The sequence below is a fragment of the Entelurus aequoreus genome, linkage group LG06 (genome assembly GCF_033978785.1).
Source record: "Entelurus aequoreus isolate RoL-2023_Sb linkage group LG06, RoL_Eaeq_v1.1, whole genome shotgun sequence".
Taxonomy (NCBI): Eukaryota; Metazoa; Chordata; class Actinopteri; order Syngnathiformes; family Syngnathidae; genus Entelurus; species Entelurus aequoreus.
In genome coordinates, this window is record NC_084736.1 from 2,405,485 (window position 1) to 2,419,079 (window position 13,595).

Here is a 13,595-nt window from a genome sequence, read left to right on the forward strand (position 1 = left end):
AGTTAAGTTAAGTTAAGTTAAAGACCCCCTTAGTTCTGTTTCAGCACTCCTGGGTTTGTGTGTTCTTGCTTGCCATGGGTGCTGATTTTTTCCCAAACCTGCCTCTGATTAGTGTTCAGGACACTCACTTGCTCCCAGGCACTAATCAGAGGGTTGCTTTTTGACACTCTCAGTCTGGATGTCTTGTTTGCTTCATGCTACAAGTTAGGTGTGAATAAGTTCCTGTTAGGTGTGAATACTATTATACTAAGTCTTCCTGTTAGGTGTGAATACTATTATATACTAAGTCTTCCTGTTAGGTGTGAATACTATTATACTAAGTCTTCCTGTTAGGTGTGAATACTATTATACTAAGTCTTTCTGTTAGGTGTGAATACTATTATACTAAGTCTTCCTGTTAGGTGTGAATAAGTTCCTGTTAGGTGTGAATACTATTATACTAAGTCTTCCTGTTAGGTGTGAATACTATTATACTAAGTCTTCCTGTTAGGTGTGAATACTATTATACTAAGTCTTCCTGTTAGGTGTGTTTACTATTATACTAAGTCTTCCTGTTAGGTGTGAATACTATTATACTAAGTCTTCCTGTTAGGTGTGAATACTATTATCTAAGTCTTCCTGTTAGGTGTGTTTACTATTATACTAAGTCTTCCTGTTAGGTGTGAATACTATTATCTAAGTCTTCCTGTTAGGTGTGAATACTATTATACTAAGTCTTCCTGTTAGGTGTGAATACTATTATCTAAGTCTTCCTGTTAGGTGTGTTTACTATTATACTAAGTCTTCCTGTTAGGTGTGAATACTATTATACTAAGTCTTCCTGTTAGGTGTGAATACTATTATACTAAGTCTTCCTGTTAGGTGTGAATAAGTTCCTGTTAGGTGTGAATACTATTATACTAAGTCTTCCTGTTAGGTGTGAATACTATTATACTAAGTCTTCCTGTTAGGTGTGTTTACTATTATACTAAGTCTTCCTGTTAGGTGTGAATACTATTATACTAAGTCTTCCTGTTAGGTGTGAATACTATTATACTAAGTCTTCCTGTTAGGTGTGTTTACTATTATACTAAGTCTTCCTGTTAGGTGTGAATACTATTATACTAAGTCTTCCTGTTAGGTGTGAATACTATTATACTAAGTCTTCCTGTTAGGTGTGAATAAGTTCCTGTTAGGTGTGAATACTATTATACTAAGTCTTCCTGTTAGGTGTGAATACTATTATACTAAGTCTTCCTGTTAGGTGTGAATACTATTATACTAAGTCTTCCTGTTAGGTGTGTTTACTATTATACTAAGTCTTCCTGTTAGGTGTGAATACTATTATACTAAGTCTTCCTGTTAGGTGTGAATACTATTATACTAAGTCTTCCTGTTAGGTGTGTTTACTATTATACTAAGTCTTCCTGTTAGGTGTGAATACTATTATACTAAGTCTTCCTGTTAGGTGTGAATACTATTATACTAAGTCTTCCTGTTAGGTGTGAATACTATTATACTAAGTCTTCCTGTTAGGTGTGAATACTATTATACTAAGTCTTCCTGTTAGGTGTGAATACTATTATCTAAGTCTTCCTGTTAGGTGTGAATACTATTATACTAAGTCTTCCTGTTAGGTGTGAATACTATTATCTAAGTCTTCCTGTTAGGTGTGAATACTATTATACTAAGTCTTCCTGTTAGGTGTGTTTACTATTATATACTAAGTCTTCCTGTTAGGTGTGAATACTATTATACTAAGTCTTCCTGTTAGGTGTGAATACTATTATCTAAGTCTTCCTGTTAGGTGTGTTTACTATTATACTAAGTCTTCCTGTTAGGTGTGTTTACTATTATATACTAAGTCTTCCTGTTAGCTATTTCCTTAGCTTCCTGTGCAATCGGCATGCTTTTCTTGTGTTTGTTTGCATTTTCCTGTATTTTTGGATTTTGACTGATTTATGGTAAATATATCATTGTCTTACCTGCACATTGCCTCCGGAGTTCCGTCTGCATCCTGGGAAAAGGATCCGCACAATAACGAGCGACCCCTAGGTGACAATGGATGGAAATCACAATGGACATTTATACAATGGAGAAGATGACGGCTTTTATTAATTACAAATTGGAGAAACTGACTTCGTACTGGGAAAACTGGGTCAATTATGTCACGCCCCATTTTATTTTCTCAAATTAGTGATTATATTGTTTAAAAAAGATTACTCCCTTTATGTTTATAGTTGTTTTTTTTATATTTATTTATTTACTATCTGTTTATATTGTTTTTTTAATTTATTCATTTATTTGTTAATATTAATGTTACTTTGATTTGTTTAGTTTTTTTTAGCTGTTTTTCTCTTCTTTTTTTTTCTTTTGAGGGAGGGGTGGTATTGTTGGGATATAAACAAAAACAAATATTATTTTGACATTTAGGGCAGACAATAGATGTATGCAAGTATGATGTAATGCAGAGGCGTCAACGTTATTTTCATTGAGGGCCACATCGCGGTAATGGCTGATTTCAGAGGGTGGCTTTTTTTTAAATTAATGTACATTATGCATGCGGGTAATAACTTGTGATTAATCTTGATTAATGGAAATGCATATGCATTTGATTATGAGATTTTTTATGTATAACTTGCTTTAAAATCATAAATAAAGGTGACAAGCAGATATTTACCTATTTGTTTTTATCTGAGAAAAATAGTTTTGCAATACAGTATATTATAACATAATTGGCATCATTAGATGATATTAAAGTTTAAAATATGCATTTTTTTTTCTGTGAAAATTGAAAGAACAAATGCATTTAGTAAAAAAGAAATAAATAATAAAAAAAAGTATTTGATTGAAACCCATTTATTCCAGGCTTTCGCTGGCCACATAAAATGAGGTGGCGGGCCAGAACTGGCCCCCGGGCCTTGAGTTTGACACCTGTGATGTAATGGATAGGAATGTGTGATGCTGGATGTCAATGAAAAGAAAAAGAAAAAGAAAACACTGCATGGAGTTAATCAGACAGAGGAGAAATGTGTAAAAAGAGTGACAAATCAATAAGATCCACAAGGAGCCTCGTTGCTTTGCAGCCACACTTTTCTCCTGCGCTTACATTTCATGCATGAACGCATGGCAGCCTGACACTCACTAAACTACATTTATGGAAATGTTCCAGCTAGCCCCCTACCACACACACACACACACACTCCACTATTAGCCTGCATTAGTCTTTAAATACATGCAGATGTATGCATCAAATGTCTTTACTGTACATCTTTTGCAGGAAATAACTGGACCCCCGCCCTCCCCAAATCACTTTCCTTCCCCCAATCCCCACCATCTCTTGGTCCCTAAGGGTGCAAGCACCCAAATCAATTGAAAGAGAGAAAGTGCCTCCCCCTACATCTGTCAGGGAGGGAACACACTATGGGTGGGGAGGGGGAACAACAATATGACTCCATCTGTCATCTGGGATGGGATGAAATATATACACATCAACACCTATTGGCTTACTGCTCGCTGCAGCCTGGACTGTACATACATACCCCGTCAGCAAGTGCAGGCTTTTTGGATCATATTGCCATCCTTCCACCAGCCTGCACTCTCCGAGGGTCTTACAGATCCCACTGCACTCTCCGAGGGTCTTACAAATCACGCTGCCAAGCCACACAGCACGTAGTCGTAGGGCTGCAAAGAAGAGGAAAACAAGACGAGTACGTGACAATTGAGATTTGTGTCGTCACAAGAATAAAGTTGTAGTATTACCAGGGGGGTAAATAACATTATGTGTATAATGTTGTATACTTTTGTATTTGAAGAATACATTTGTGATTTTACAAAAAAAATGCAATGTTACTGAAAAAGAAATGGACTAATATGAGATGAAAGTTGTAATATTGCAAGAAAAAAACAGTAAAATGACAAGAACAAAGTATTAACATTCAGAGAAAAAAACTGTAAAATAACATGAATTAAGTGGCAAAATTGTAACAACAAAGTTGTAAAATGATGAGAATAAAGTCGTAGTATTGCAAGAAAAAAGTTTAAAATGACAAGAACAAAGTATTAATAATCAGAGAAAAATGTTGTAAAATTACGACAATTAAATCGCATTATTGTAACAATAAAGTTGAAAAATGACAAAAATTAAAGGCCTACTGAAAGCCACTACTAGCGACCACGCAGTCTGATAGTTTATATATCAATGATGACATCTTAACATTGCAACACATGCCAATACGGCCGGGTTAACTTATAAAGTGACATTTTAAAATTCCCGCCACACTTCCGCTTGAAAAACTCCTTTGGATATGATTTATGCGCGTGACGTCACAAAATCCACAGAAGTGTTTGGACCCCGTCGGACCCGATACAGAAACCTCTTGTTTTCTTCCACAAAATTCCACAGTATTCTGGACATCTGTGTTGGTGAATCTTTTGCAATTTGTTTAATGAACAATGGAGGCTGCAAAGAAGAACGTTGTAGGTGGTATCGATCTGTGTCTTAGCGGCTAAGTACAATACTTACAGCAACACAACAAGGACTACTTACTACGCCTAGCCGATGCTTGCCGCCAAACCCACGGATGAAGTCCTTCGTCGCGCCGTCGATCGCTGGAACGCAGGTGAGCACGGCTGTTGATGGGAAGATGAGGGCTGGCTGGTGTAGGTGGAGCGCTAATGTTTTATCATAGTTCTGTGAGGTCCGGTTGCTAAGTTGCTAAATTAGCCTTAGCGTCGTTAGCAACAGCATTGTTAAGCTTTACCAGGCTGAGAATTTTTAACCGTGTAGTTACATGTACATGGTTTAATAGTATTGTTGATCTTCTGTCTATCCTTCCAGTCAGAGGTTTATTTATTTTGTTTCTATCTGCATTTGAGAACGATGCTAGCACGTTAGCTCAGTAGCTAAGTGTGTCACCGATGTATTGTCGTGGAGATAAAAGTCACTTTGAATGTCCATTTGGCGTTCTCGACTCTCATTTTCAAGAGGATATAGTATCCCAGGTGGTTTAAAATACAAATCCGTGATCCAGGAGAGAGAAAAAGGAGAGAGTGTGGAATCCAATGAGCCAGCTTGTACCTAAGTTACGGTCAGAGCGAAAAAAGATACGTCCATCACTGCCTCTCAAGTCCTTCACTCTCACGTTCCTCATCTACGAATCTTTCATCCTCGCTCAAATTAATGGGGTAATCGTCACTTTCTCGGTCCGAATTTCTCTCGTTCCATTGTAAACAATGTGAGGAGCCTTTCAACCTGTGATGTCACGCTACTTCCGGTACAGGCAAGGCTTTTTTTTATCAGCGAGCAAAAGTTGCGAACTTTATCGTCGATTTTCTCTACTAAATCCTTTCAGCAAAAATATGGCAATATCGCCAAATGATCAAGTATGACACATAGAATGGATCTGCTATTCCCGTTTAAATTTAAAAAAATAATTTCAGTAGGCCTTTAAGTCACAATATTGCAACAACAAAGTTGTAAAAGTTGCAATATTGCAACAACAAAGTTGTAAAATGATGAGAATAAAGTCGTAATATTCCATAAGAAAGTTGTAAAATGACAAGAACAAAGTATTCCTATTCAGAGAAACAAGTTGTAAAATGACGACAATTAAGTCACAATATTGTAACAAAGTTGTCAAATGATGAGAATAAAGTTGTAATATTCAGAGAAAAAAGTTGTAAAATGACAAGAATTTATATTTTTATTTTTTTAACAATTCATAAAACGAGAGTAATTACAAGAATACTCGCAAAACATTATGCAATTTAAGATAAAAGTTACAATTACATTTTTTAAAAAGTGTAAAAATTTTTATAAAATTGCGTAAAAGTATAAAATAATAAAACTCATAAAGTTCTGAAAACTAAGTTGTTTTTGTTAAGAAAAAATCCATAATATCAGAATAAAACTGATACAAGAAAATTGTAGTTGTAGTATCAAGTCACAATGAAATAGTACTATTATTAGAATATAGTAGCTTCTTTTAGACTGAGAGTATAGTTACAAGAATACTTGCAAAACACTTGGCAATTTAAGATAAAAGCTACAATTTTCTTTTAAAAAAGTGTTAAAATGTTTATAAAATTGCATAAAAGTATAAAATAATGAAATCGTGATTTTGTAGTTGACATAAATCATAAAGTTCTGAAAACTGAGTTGTTTTTGTGTTTAGAAAAAATACATATCAGAAAAAAGCTGATCCAAGAAAATTGTGGCAATAATCCAAGACTGCAGTTGTAGTATCAAGTCACAATGAAATAGTAATAATAGCAGAATGTACAGTAGTAGCTTCTGAGAGTACAGTTAAGACAATGCTAGCATCACACTATTATAAAGAATACAAAATTTCAGGCCTACTGAAATGACATTTTCTTTATTTAAACGGGGATAGCAGATCCATTCTATGTGTCATACTTGATCATTTGGCGATATTGCCTGATTTTTGCTGAAAGGATTTAGTAGAGAACATCGACGATAAAGTTTTGCTCGCTGATAAAAAAGCCTTGCATGTAGCGGAAGTAGCGTGACGTCACAGGTTGAAAGGCTCCTCACATTTCCACATTGTTTACACCAGCAGCGAGAGAGATTCGGACCGAGAAAGCGACGATTACCCCATTAATTTGAGCGAGGATGAAGGATTCATGGATGAGGAACGTGAGAGTGAAGGACTAGAGTGCAGTGCAGGACGCATCTTTTTTCACTCTGAGCGTAACTTAGGTACAAGCTGGCTCATTGGATTCCACACTCTCTCCTTTTTCTATTGTGGATCACGGATTTGTATTTTAAACCACCTGGGATACTATATCCTCTTGAAAATGAGAGTCCAGAACGCAAAATGGACATTCACAGTGACTTTTATCTCCACGACAATACATCGGCGAAACACTTTAGCTACGGAGCTAACGTGATAGCATCGTGCTCAAATGCAGATAGAAACAAAAGAAATAAGCCCCTGACTGGAAGGATAGACAGAAGATCAACAATACTATTAAACCATGTACATGTAACTACACGGTTAATCCTTTCCAGCCTGGCGAAGCTTAGCAATGCTGTTGCTAACGACGCCATTGAAGCTAACTTAGGGTGTGGTCCATCACATCCCACCAAATAAGGGCTGAGGATGGGTGTGGTCCATCACATGACATGAAATAAGGGCTGAGGATGGGTGTGGTCCATCACATGACATGAAATAAGAGCTGAGGATGGGTGTGGTCCATCACATGACATGAAATAAGGGCTGAGGATGGGTGTGGTCCATCACATGACATGAAATAAGAGCTGAGGACGGGTGTGGTCCATCACATGACCTGAAATAAGAGCTGAGGATGGGTGTGGTCCATCACATGACATGAAATAAGGGCTGAGGATGGGTGTGGTCCATCACATGACATGAAATAAGGGCTGAGGATGGGTGTGGTCCATCACATGACATGAAATAAGGGCTGAGGATGGGTGTGGTCCATCACATGACATGAAATAAGAGCTGAGGATGGGTGTGGTCCATCACATGACATGAAATAAGGGCTGAGGATGGGTGTGGTCCATCACATGACATGAAATAAGGGCTGAGGATGGGTGTGGTCCATCACATGACATGAAATAAGAGCTGAGGATGGGTGTGGTCCATCACATGACCTGAAATAAGAGCTGAGGATGGGTGTGGTCCATCACATGACATGAAATAAGGGCTGAGGATGGGTGTGGTCCATCACATGACATGAAATAAGGGCTGAGGATGGGTGTGGTCCATCACATGACATGAAATAAGGGCTGAGGATGGGTGTGGTCCATCACATGACATGAAATAAGAGCTGAGGATGGGTGTGGTCCATCACATGACCTGAAATAAGAGCTGAGGATGGGTGTGGTCCATCACATGACCTGAAATAAGAGCTGAGGATGGGTGTGGTCCATCACATGACATGAAATAAGGGCTGAGGATGGGTGTGGTCCATCACATGACATGAAATAAGGGCTGAGGATGGGTGTGGTCCATCACATGACATGAAATAAGGGCTGAGGATGGGTGTGGTCCATCACATGACATGAAATAAGAGCTGAGGATGGGTGTGGTCCATCACATGACCTGAAATAAGAGCTGAGGATGGGTGTGGTCCATCACATGACATGAAATAAGGGCTGAGGATGGGTGTGGTCCATCACATGACATGAAATAAGGGCTGAGGATGGGTGTGGTCCATCACATGACATGAAATAAGGGCTGAGGATGGGTGTGGTCCATCACATGCCACCATGCAGTGACTGAAGTGTAATGGTGTGTTTAGTTGGAGGAGGGTACGTGGGTGTAGAAGAGAGTTAGCATCATCTCCCCCAGGCAGCAGCAGCAGGTAGAGCTGCCATCTCACTCATTCATATTTCATTTGGCCAGAGTTTCCGGGCCAGACTAATGTGCTATTGATTCCATCTCTCCTGTTACTGCAACAAGGGAAGAAGATGGAGAAAATAGAGTGCCAGGACTAAACTGTGGATCGTGTTGCATCTGGACATATTGCCTGCTCTCAACACGGAACCTGGGCCACAACTGGAGGACTTCTTGCATCATTTACAGTACATGTGCAGCTCACCCTGCTGACAAGTGTCTGGGACTGGTAATGGAGGCACCAGGAGGAAAAGACTGGTAATGGAGGCACCAGGAGGAAAAGACTGGTAATGGAGGCACCAGGAGGAAAAGACTGGTAATGGAGGCACCAGGAGGAAAAGACTGGTAATGGAGGCACCAGGAGGAAAAGACTCCCCAGCTAGTTGGTCAGACAGGATCCAATGAAAGATTCATAAGAGCAGCTTTCTATTGACAAAGGTTGCGAGTAAGAAAAGGTGAAGACTGCAATGAAGCAGAGAAGAAAGGAGGTCAGTCTTAGTTCAGTGGACCTCCAACATGACGTCTACAATCAAGGACTTCCCTGCAAGATAATAAGAGTTCACTGAACACTGTGTGGTCTGATCATGCTAGCAAACACACACAATGATGCATGCTAGCAAACACACACAATGATGCACGCTAGCAAACACACACAATGATGCATGCTAGCAAACACACACAATGATGCATGCTAGCAAACACACACAATGATGCACGCTAGCAAACACACACAATGATGCATGCTAGCAAACACACACAATGGTGCATGCTAGCAAACACACACAATGATGCATGCTAGCAAACACACACAATGATGCACGCTAGCAAACACACACAATGATGCATGCTAGCAAACACACACAATGGTGCATGCTAGCAAACACACAAAATGATGCATGCTAGCAAACACACACAATGGTGCATGCTAGCAAACACACACAATGATGCATGCTAGCAAACACACACAATGGTGCATGCTAGCAAACACACACAATGGTGCATGCTAGCAAACACACAGTACTGATGCATGCTAGCAAACACACACAATGTTGCTTTCATTGTTAACAATATGGAAAGAAAGTTATGATTATATACAAAGTACAAAAGCAGTGAAGTTGTCAGGTTGTGTAAATGGTAAATAAAAAGAGAATACAACAAATCCTTTTCAACTTATATTCAGTTGAATAGACTGCAAAGACAAGATATTTCATGTTCACACTGAGAAACTTTGGTATTTTTTGCAAATATTAGCTCATTTGGAATTTGATGCCTGCAACATGTTTCAAAAAAGCTGGCACAAGTGGCAAAAAAGAGTGATAAAGTTGAGGAATGCTCATCAAAGACTTATTTGGAACATCCCACAGGTGAACAGGCTAATTGGGAACAGGTGGGTGCCATGATTGGGTATAAAAGCAGCTTCCATGAAATGCTCAGTCGTTCACAAACAAGGACGGGGCGAGGGTCACCATTTTGTCAACAAATGCCTGAGCAAATTGTTTAAGAACAACATTTCTCAACCAGGAATTTAGGGATTTCACCATCTACGCTCTGTAATATCATCAAAAGGTTGAGAGAATGTGGAGAAATCACTGCAGGTAAGCCATGATATTACACACCTTGGATCCCTCAGGCGCTACTGCATCAAAAAGCCACATCAGTGTGTAAAGGATATCACCACATGGGCTCAGGAACACTTCAGAAAACCACTGTCAGTAACTACAGTTGGTCGCTACATCTGTAAGTGCAAGTTAAAACTCTACTATGCAAAGCCAAAGCCATTTATCAACAACACCCAGAAAAGCTTTACATCAAGCAAGAATGGGAAAGAATTCCACTTCAAAAATGTGTCTCCTCAGTTCGCAAACCTTTACTGAGTGTTGTTAAAAGGAAAGGCCATGTAACACACTGGTAAAAATGCCTTTTTTGCAATGTGTTGCTGCCATTCAACTGTAAGTTGATGATGATTTAGTTTGTCAGTGTGAACATGAAATATCTTGTCTTTGCAGTCTATTCAATTGAATATAAGTTGAAAAGGATTTGTAGTTTGGAATGACATGAATGGAGTTGGAATACAGTTCTGTATTAGGCAGGGGGAAATACATTGAAATTAAAAATAAAATGTAAATAAAGCAAAAAAAATTACATGAAAAATGACAATATTTTAGGGCAGGGGTCGGCAACCTAAAATGTTGAAAGAGCCATATTGGAGCAAAAATACAAAAACAAATCTGTCAGGAGCCGCAACAAATTAGAAGCCATATTACATACAGATAGTGTGTCATGAGATATACATTGAATTAAGAGGACTTAAAGGAAACTAAATGAGCTCAAATATAGCTACAAATGAGGCACAATGATGCAATATGTACATATAGCTAGCCTAAATAGCATGTTAGCATCGATTAGCTTGCAGTCATGCAGTGACCAAATATGTCTGATTAGCACTACACACAAGTCAATAACATCAACAAAACTCACCTTTGTGCACAACGTTAAAAGTTTGGTGGACAAAATGAGACAGAAAAAGAAGTGGCATAAAACACGTCCTAGAAAGTCGGAGAAAGTTATACATGTAACAAACTAAAGGTGAGTTCAAGGACCGCCAAAATTAGTAGGACAAAAGGGCGCTCGACAAATACTCGAATCAGTGAAGCACGTTTAATACAAACAGTGTGATTTATAACAATTAGGGAGGTTTGCGTCATTTTGTCCTCCTACACAAACCATATTAAAACAAAAAATATATTTTTTCCCTTCATCTTTTTCCATTTTTCATACATTTTTGAAAAAGCTTCAGAGAGCCACTAGGGCGGCGCTAAAGAGCCGCGGGTTGCCGACCCCTGCTTTAGGGAATAAAGAGAAAGTCTAAAATGTAACCAAAAAAAATGGATAAAATCCTAATGTTAGAGAACAAACTGTAGTTGTAACATCACCAGAAGAAGTGGTAAATAGATAGATAGATAGTACTTTATTGATTCCCTCAGGAACATTTAAAGTAAATACAGTTGTAATAACACAGTCAGAATAGTATGAAAAACAGACAACTGTATGAGAATAAAATCATAATAGTACAGACATTTTTTTAAAGTTACGAGAATAAAGTTGTAACAACGTGAGAAAAAGTTGTGAAAGTACAAGAATAAATGAAGAAAAATGGTGTGAAATCACATAAATACATCAAGTTAAAGTAGCAATGACACACACACACACACACACACACACACACACACACACACACACACACACACACACACACACACACACACACACACACACACACACACACACACACTAGGTGTGGTGAAATTACTCTCTGCATTTCACCCATCACCTTGTTCACCCCCTGGGAGGTGAGGGGAGCAGTGAGCAGCAGCGGTGGCCGCGCCCGGGAATCATTTTTTGTAACCCCCAATTCCAAGCCTTGATGCTGAGTGCCAAGCAGGGAGGTAATGGCTCCCATTTTTATAGTCTTTGGTATGACTCGGCCGGGGTTTGAACTCACAACCTACTCATCTCAGGGCGGACACTCTAACCACTAGACCACTGAGCTGGTGGCTTTGCGGCATTTGGAATATCACAGAAAATAAAACAAATAATACAAGTAAAACATTTCAATATCAATAGTCAAAAATTGAAGTAAAAAATGTCAACGTCAATACTTCCGAAAGGGTACTTTTTTAGAGGCGGTATAGTACCGAATATGATTCATTAGTAAGTAATGTGGTGTACCGTACAAGCCTAGATTACAGTATTTTAACTTTGGAAAACTACTACTAAATGCTGTAAAATCCTGGCACATTTTAAGAGTGTACACAAAAATCTGTGTATGATTTATGCTGTTAAAATATTCATGCAGGTTAGGATGCCAAAGATGGAAGTGCACTAAATGGGCCTGATTTGGTGTACCATGGAAGGGAGAAGGACAACAGAGGGAATGTCTGAGAGCTTTGTGGACTTAAGTCTCTCCAGACTTGGACTCTGATGAGAGTTGTGGATCCATGTGGCCAAACTAGAGTCAGAATGAAGGAGGGAACAATCCATGAATAAAAAGATGAGAGGAGCGTCTACTTCCTCCCACCAACCTGTCTGCTCTAATAATAGTCCACATGCAGCCCAGAGGAAGGAGATGGAAGAGAAGTGCAAGGTGAGCCCACTGGGGAGACCATGCATGAGAACATTGCCAAATCATACATAAACCTTGGCATCATCCATAAAAGTCTGTCCTTTCAAAAACATCTTGGCCTCCTTTCATGAAGGAGCAATCACTGATGCAACAACAGCCAAGCTTTGCTGAGCGGGGCTGAATAATCAGGCATGCCCCCCCCCCCTCACACACACACACACACACACACACATTATTATTGTGCCACACAAAACTAATAATAATGACAAAAAAGTATGTCCTATGATTATCTTCGTGTAAACAGGAGAACACAAAAATGTCATCACTGACTAAAGTTTGTGTATTGGAGAGCAACTTTTACATGACAAATATGTGCAATTCAATTGCCTAAGCAAAGAAGTTATACAATGTACTAGAGTTGTACGGTATACCGGTACTAGTATAGCACCGCCATACTAACTAATCATATTCGGTACTATACCGCCTCTAAAAAGTACCAGTCCCCCCCTTTTTTAACGGGCATGACGACGCATCGTCACGTGGTGACATTGCTGGTTTTACAGCAGAGGAGCATGTTGGGCAGTGCACACACACAGAGTACTTACAAGCAGACACAGTGTGTAGACAGAAAAGCAGAGGAGCATGTTGGGCAGCGCACACACACAGAGTACTTACAAGCAGACACAGTGTGTAGACGGAAAAGGGAGAATGTTGGGCAGCGCACACACACAGAGTACTTACAAGCAGACACAGTGTGTGGACAGAAAAGCAGAGGAGCATGTTGGGCAGCGCACACACACAGAGTACATACAAGCAGACACAGTGTGTAGACAGAAAAGCAGAGGAGCATGTTGGGCAGCGCACACACACAGAGTACTTACAAGCAGACACAGTGTGTAGACAGAAAAGGGAGAATGTTGGTGTAAAAAGTCAAGATAAAGGTGAAGTTATAACACTAAAACACCCTCAGGAAGAGCTGCTTTAACACATGCAGCTAACATCCATCCACAGTGTTTTAGCTACTTCTAAATCACTAATCCTGGTCTCCATGGTGACAAATAAAGTAAGTTTCTTACAAGTATCATTATCACTGGAGGACGAGGAATAGC

At 39.1% G+C, this 13,595-nt stretch overlaps 1 protein-coding gene across 2 annotated transcripts in view; it reads right to left on the minus strand.

Annotated features, from left to right (window-relative positions):
- LOC133651737 (dedicator of cytokinesis protein 7-like) overlaps nt 1-10,960 on the minus strand; it is a 120,551-nt gene extending 109,591 nt beyond the window's left edge. For both annotated transcript variants that reach the window (XM_062049813.1, XM_062049811.1), the window contains exons 1-3: nt 10,842-10,960; nt 3,522-3,663; nt 1,965-2,030 (exon numbers count right to left, since the gene is read on the minus strand). The gene's annotated coding sequence lies outside the window, so the exon portion shown is untranslated. The remainder of the gene's footprint in view (nt 1-1,964; nt 2,031-3,521; nt 3,664-10,841) is intronic.
- Nucleotides 10,961-13,595: the final 2,635 nt, after the last annotated feature.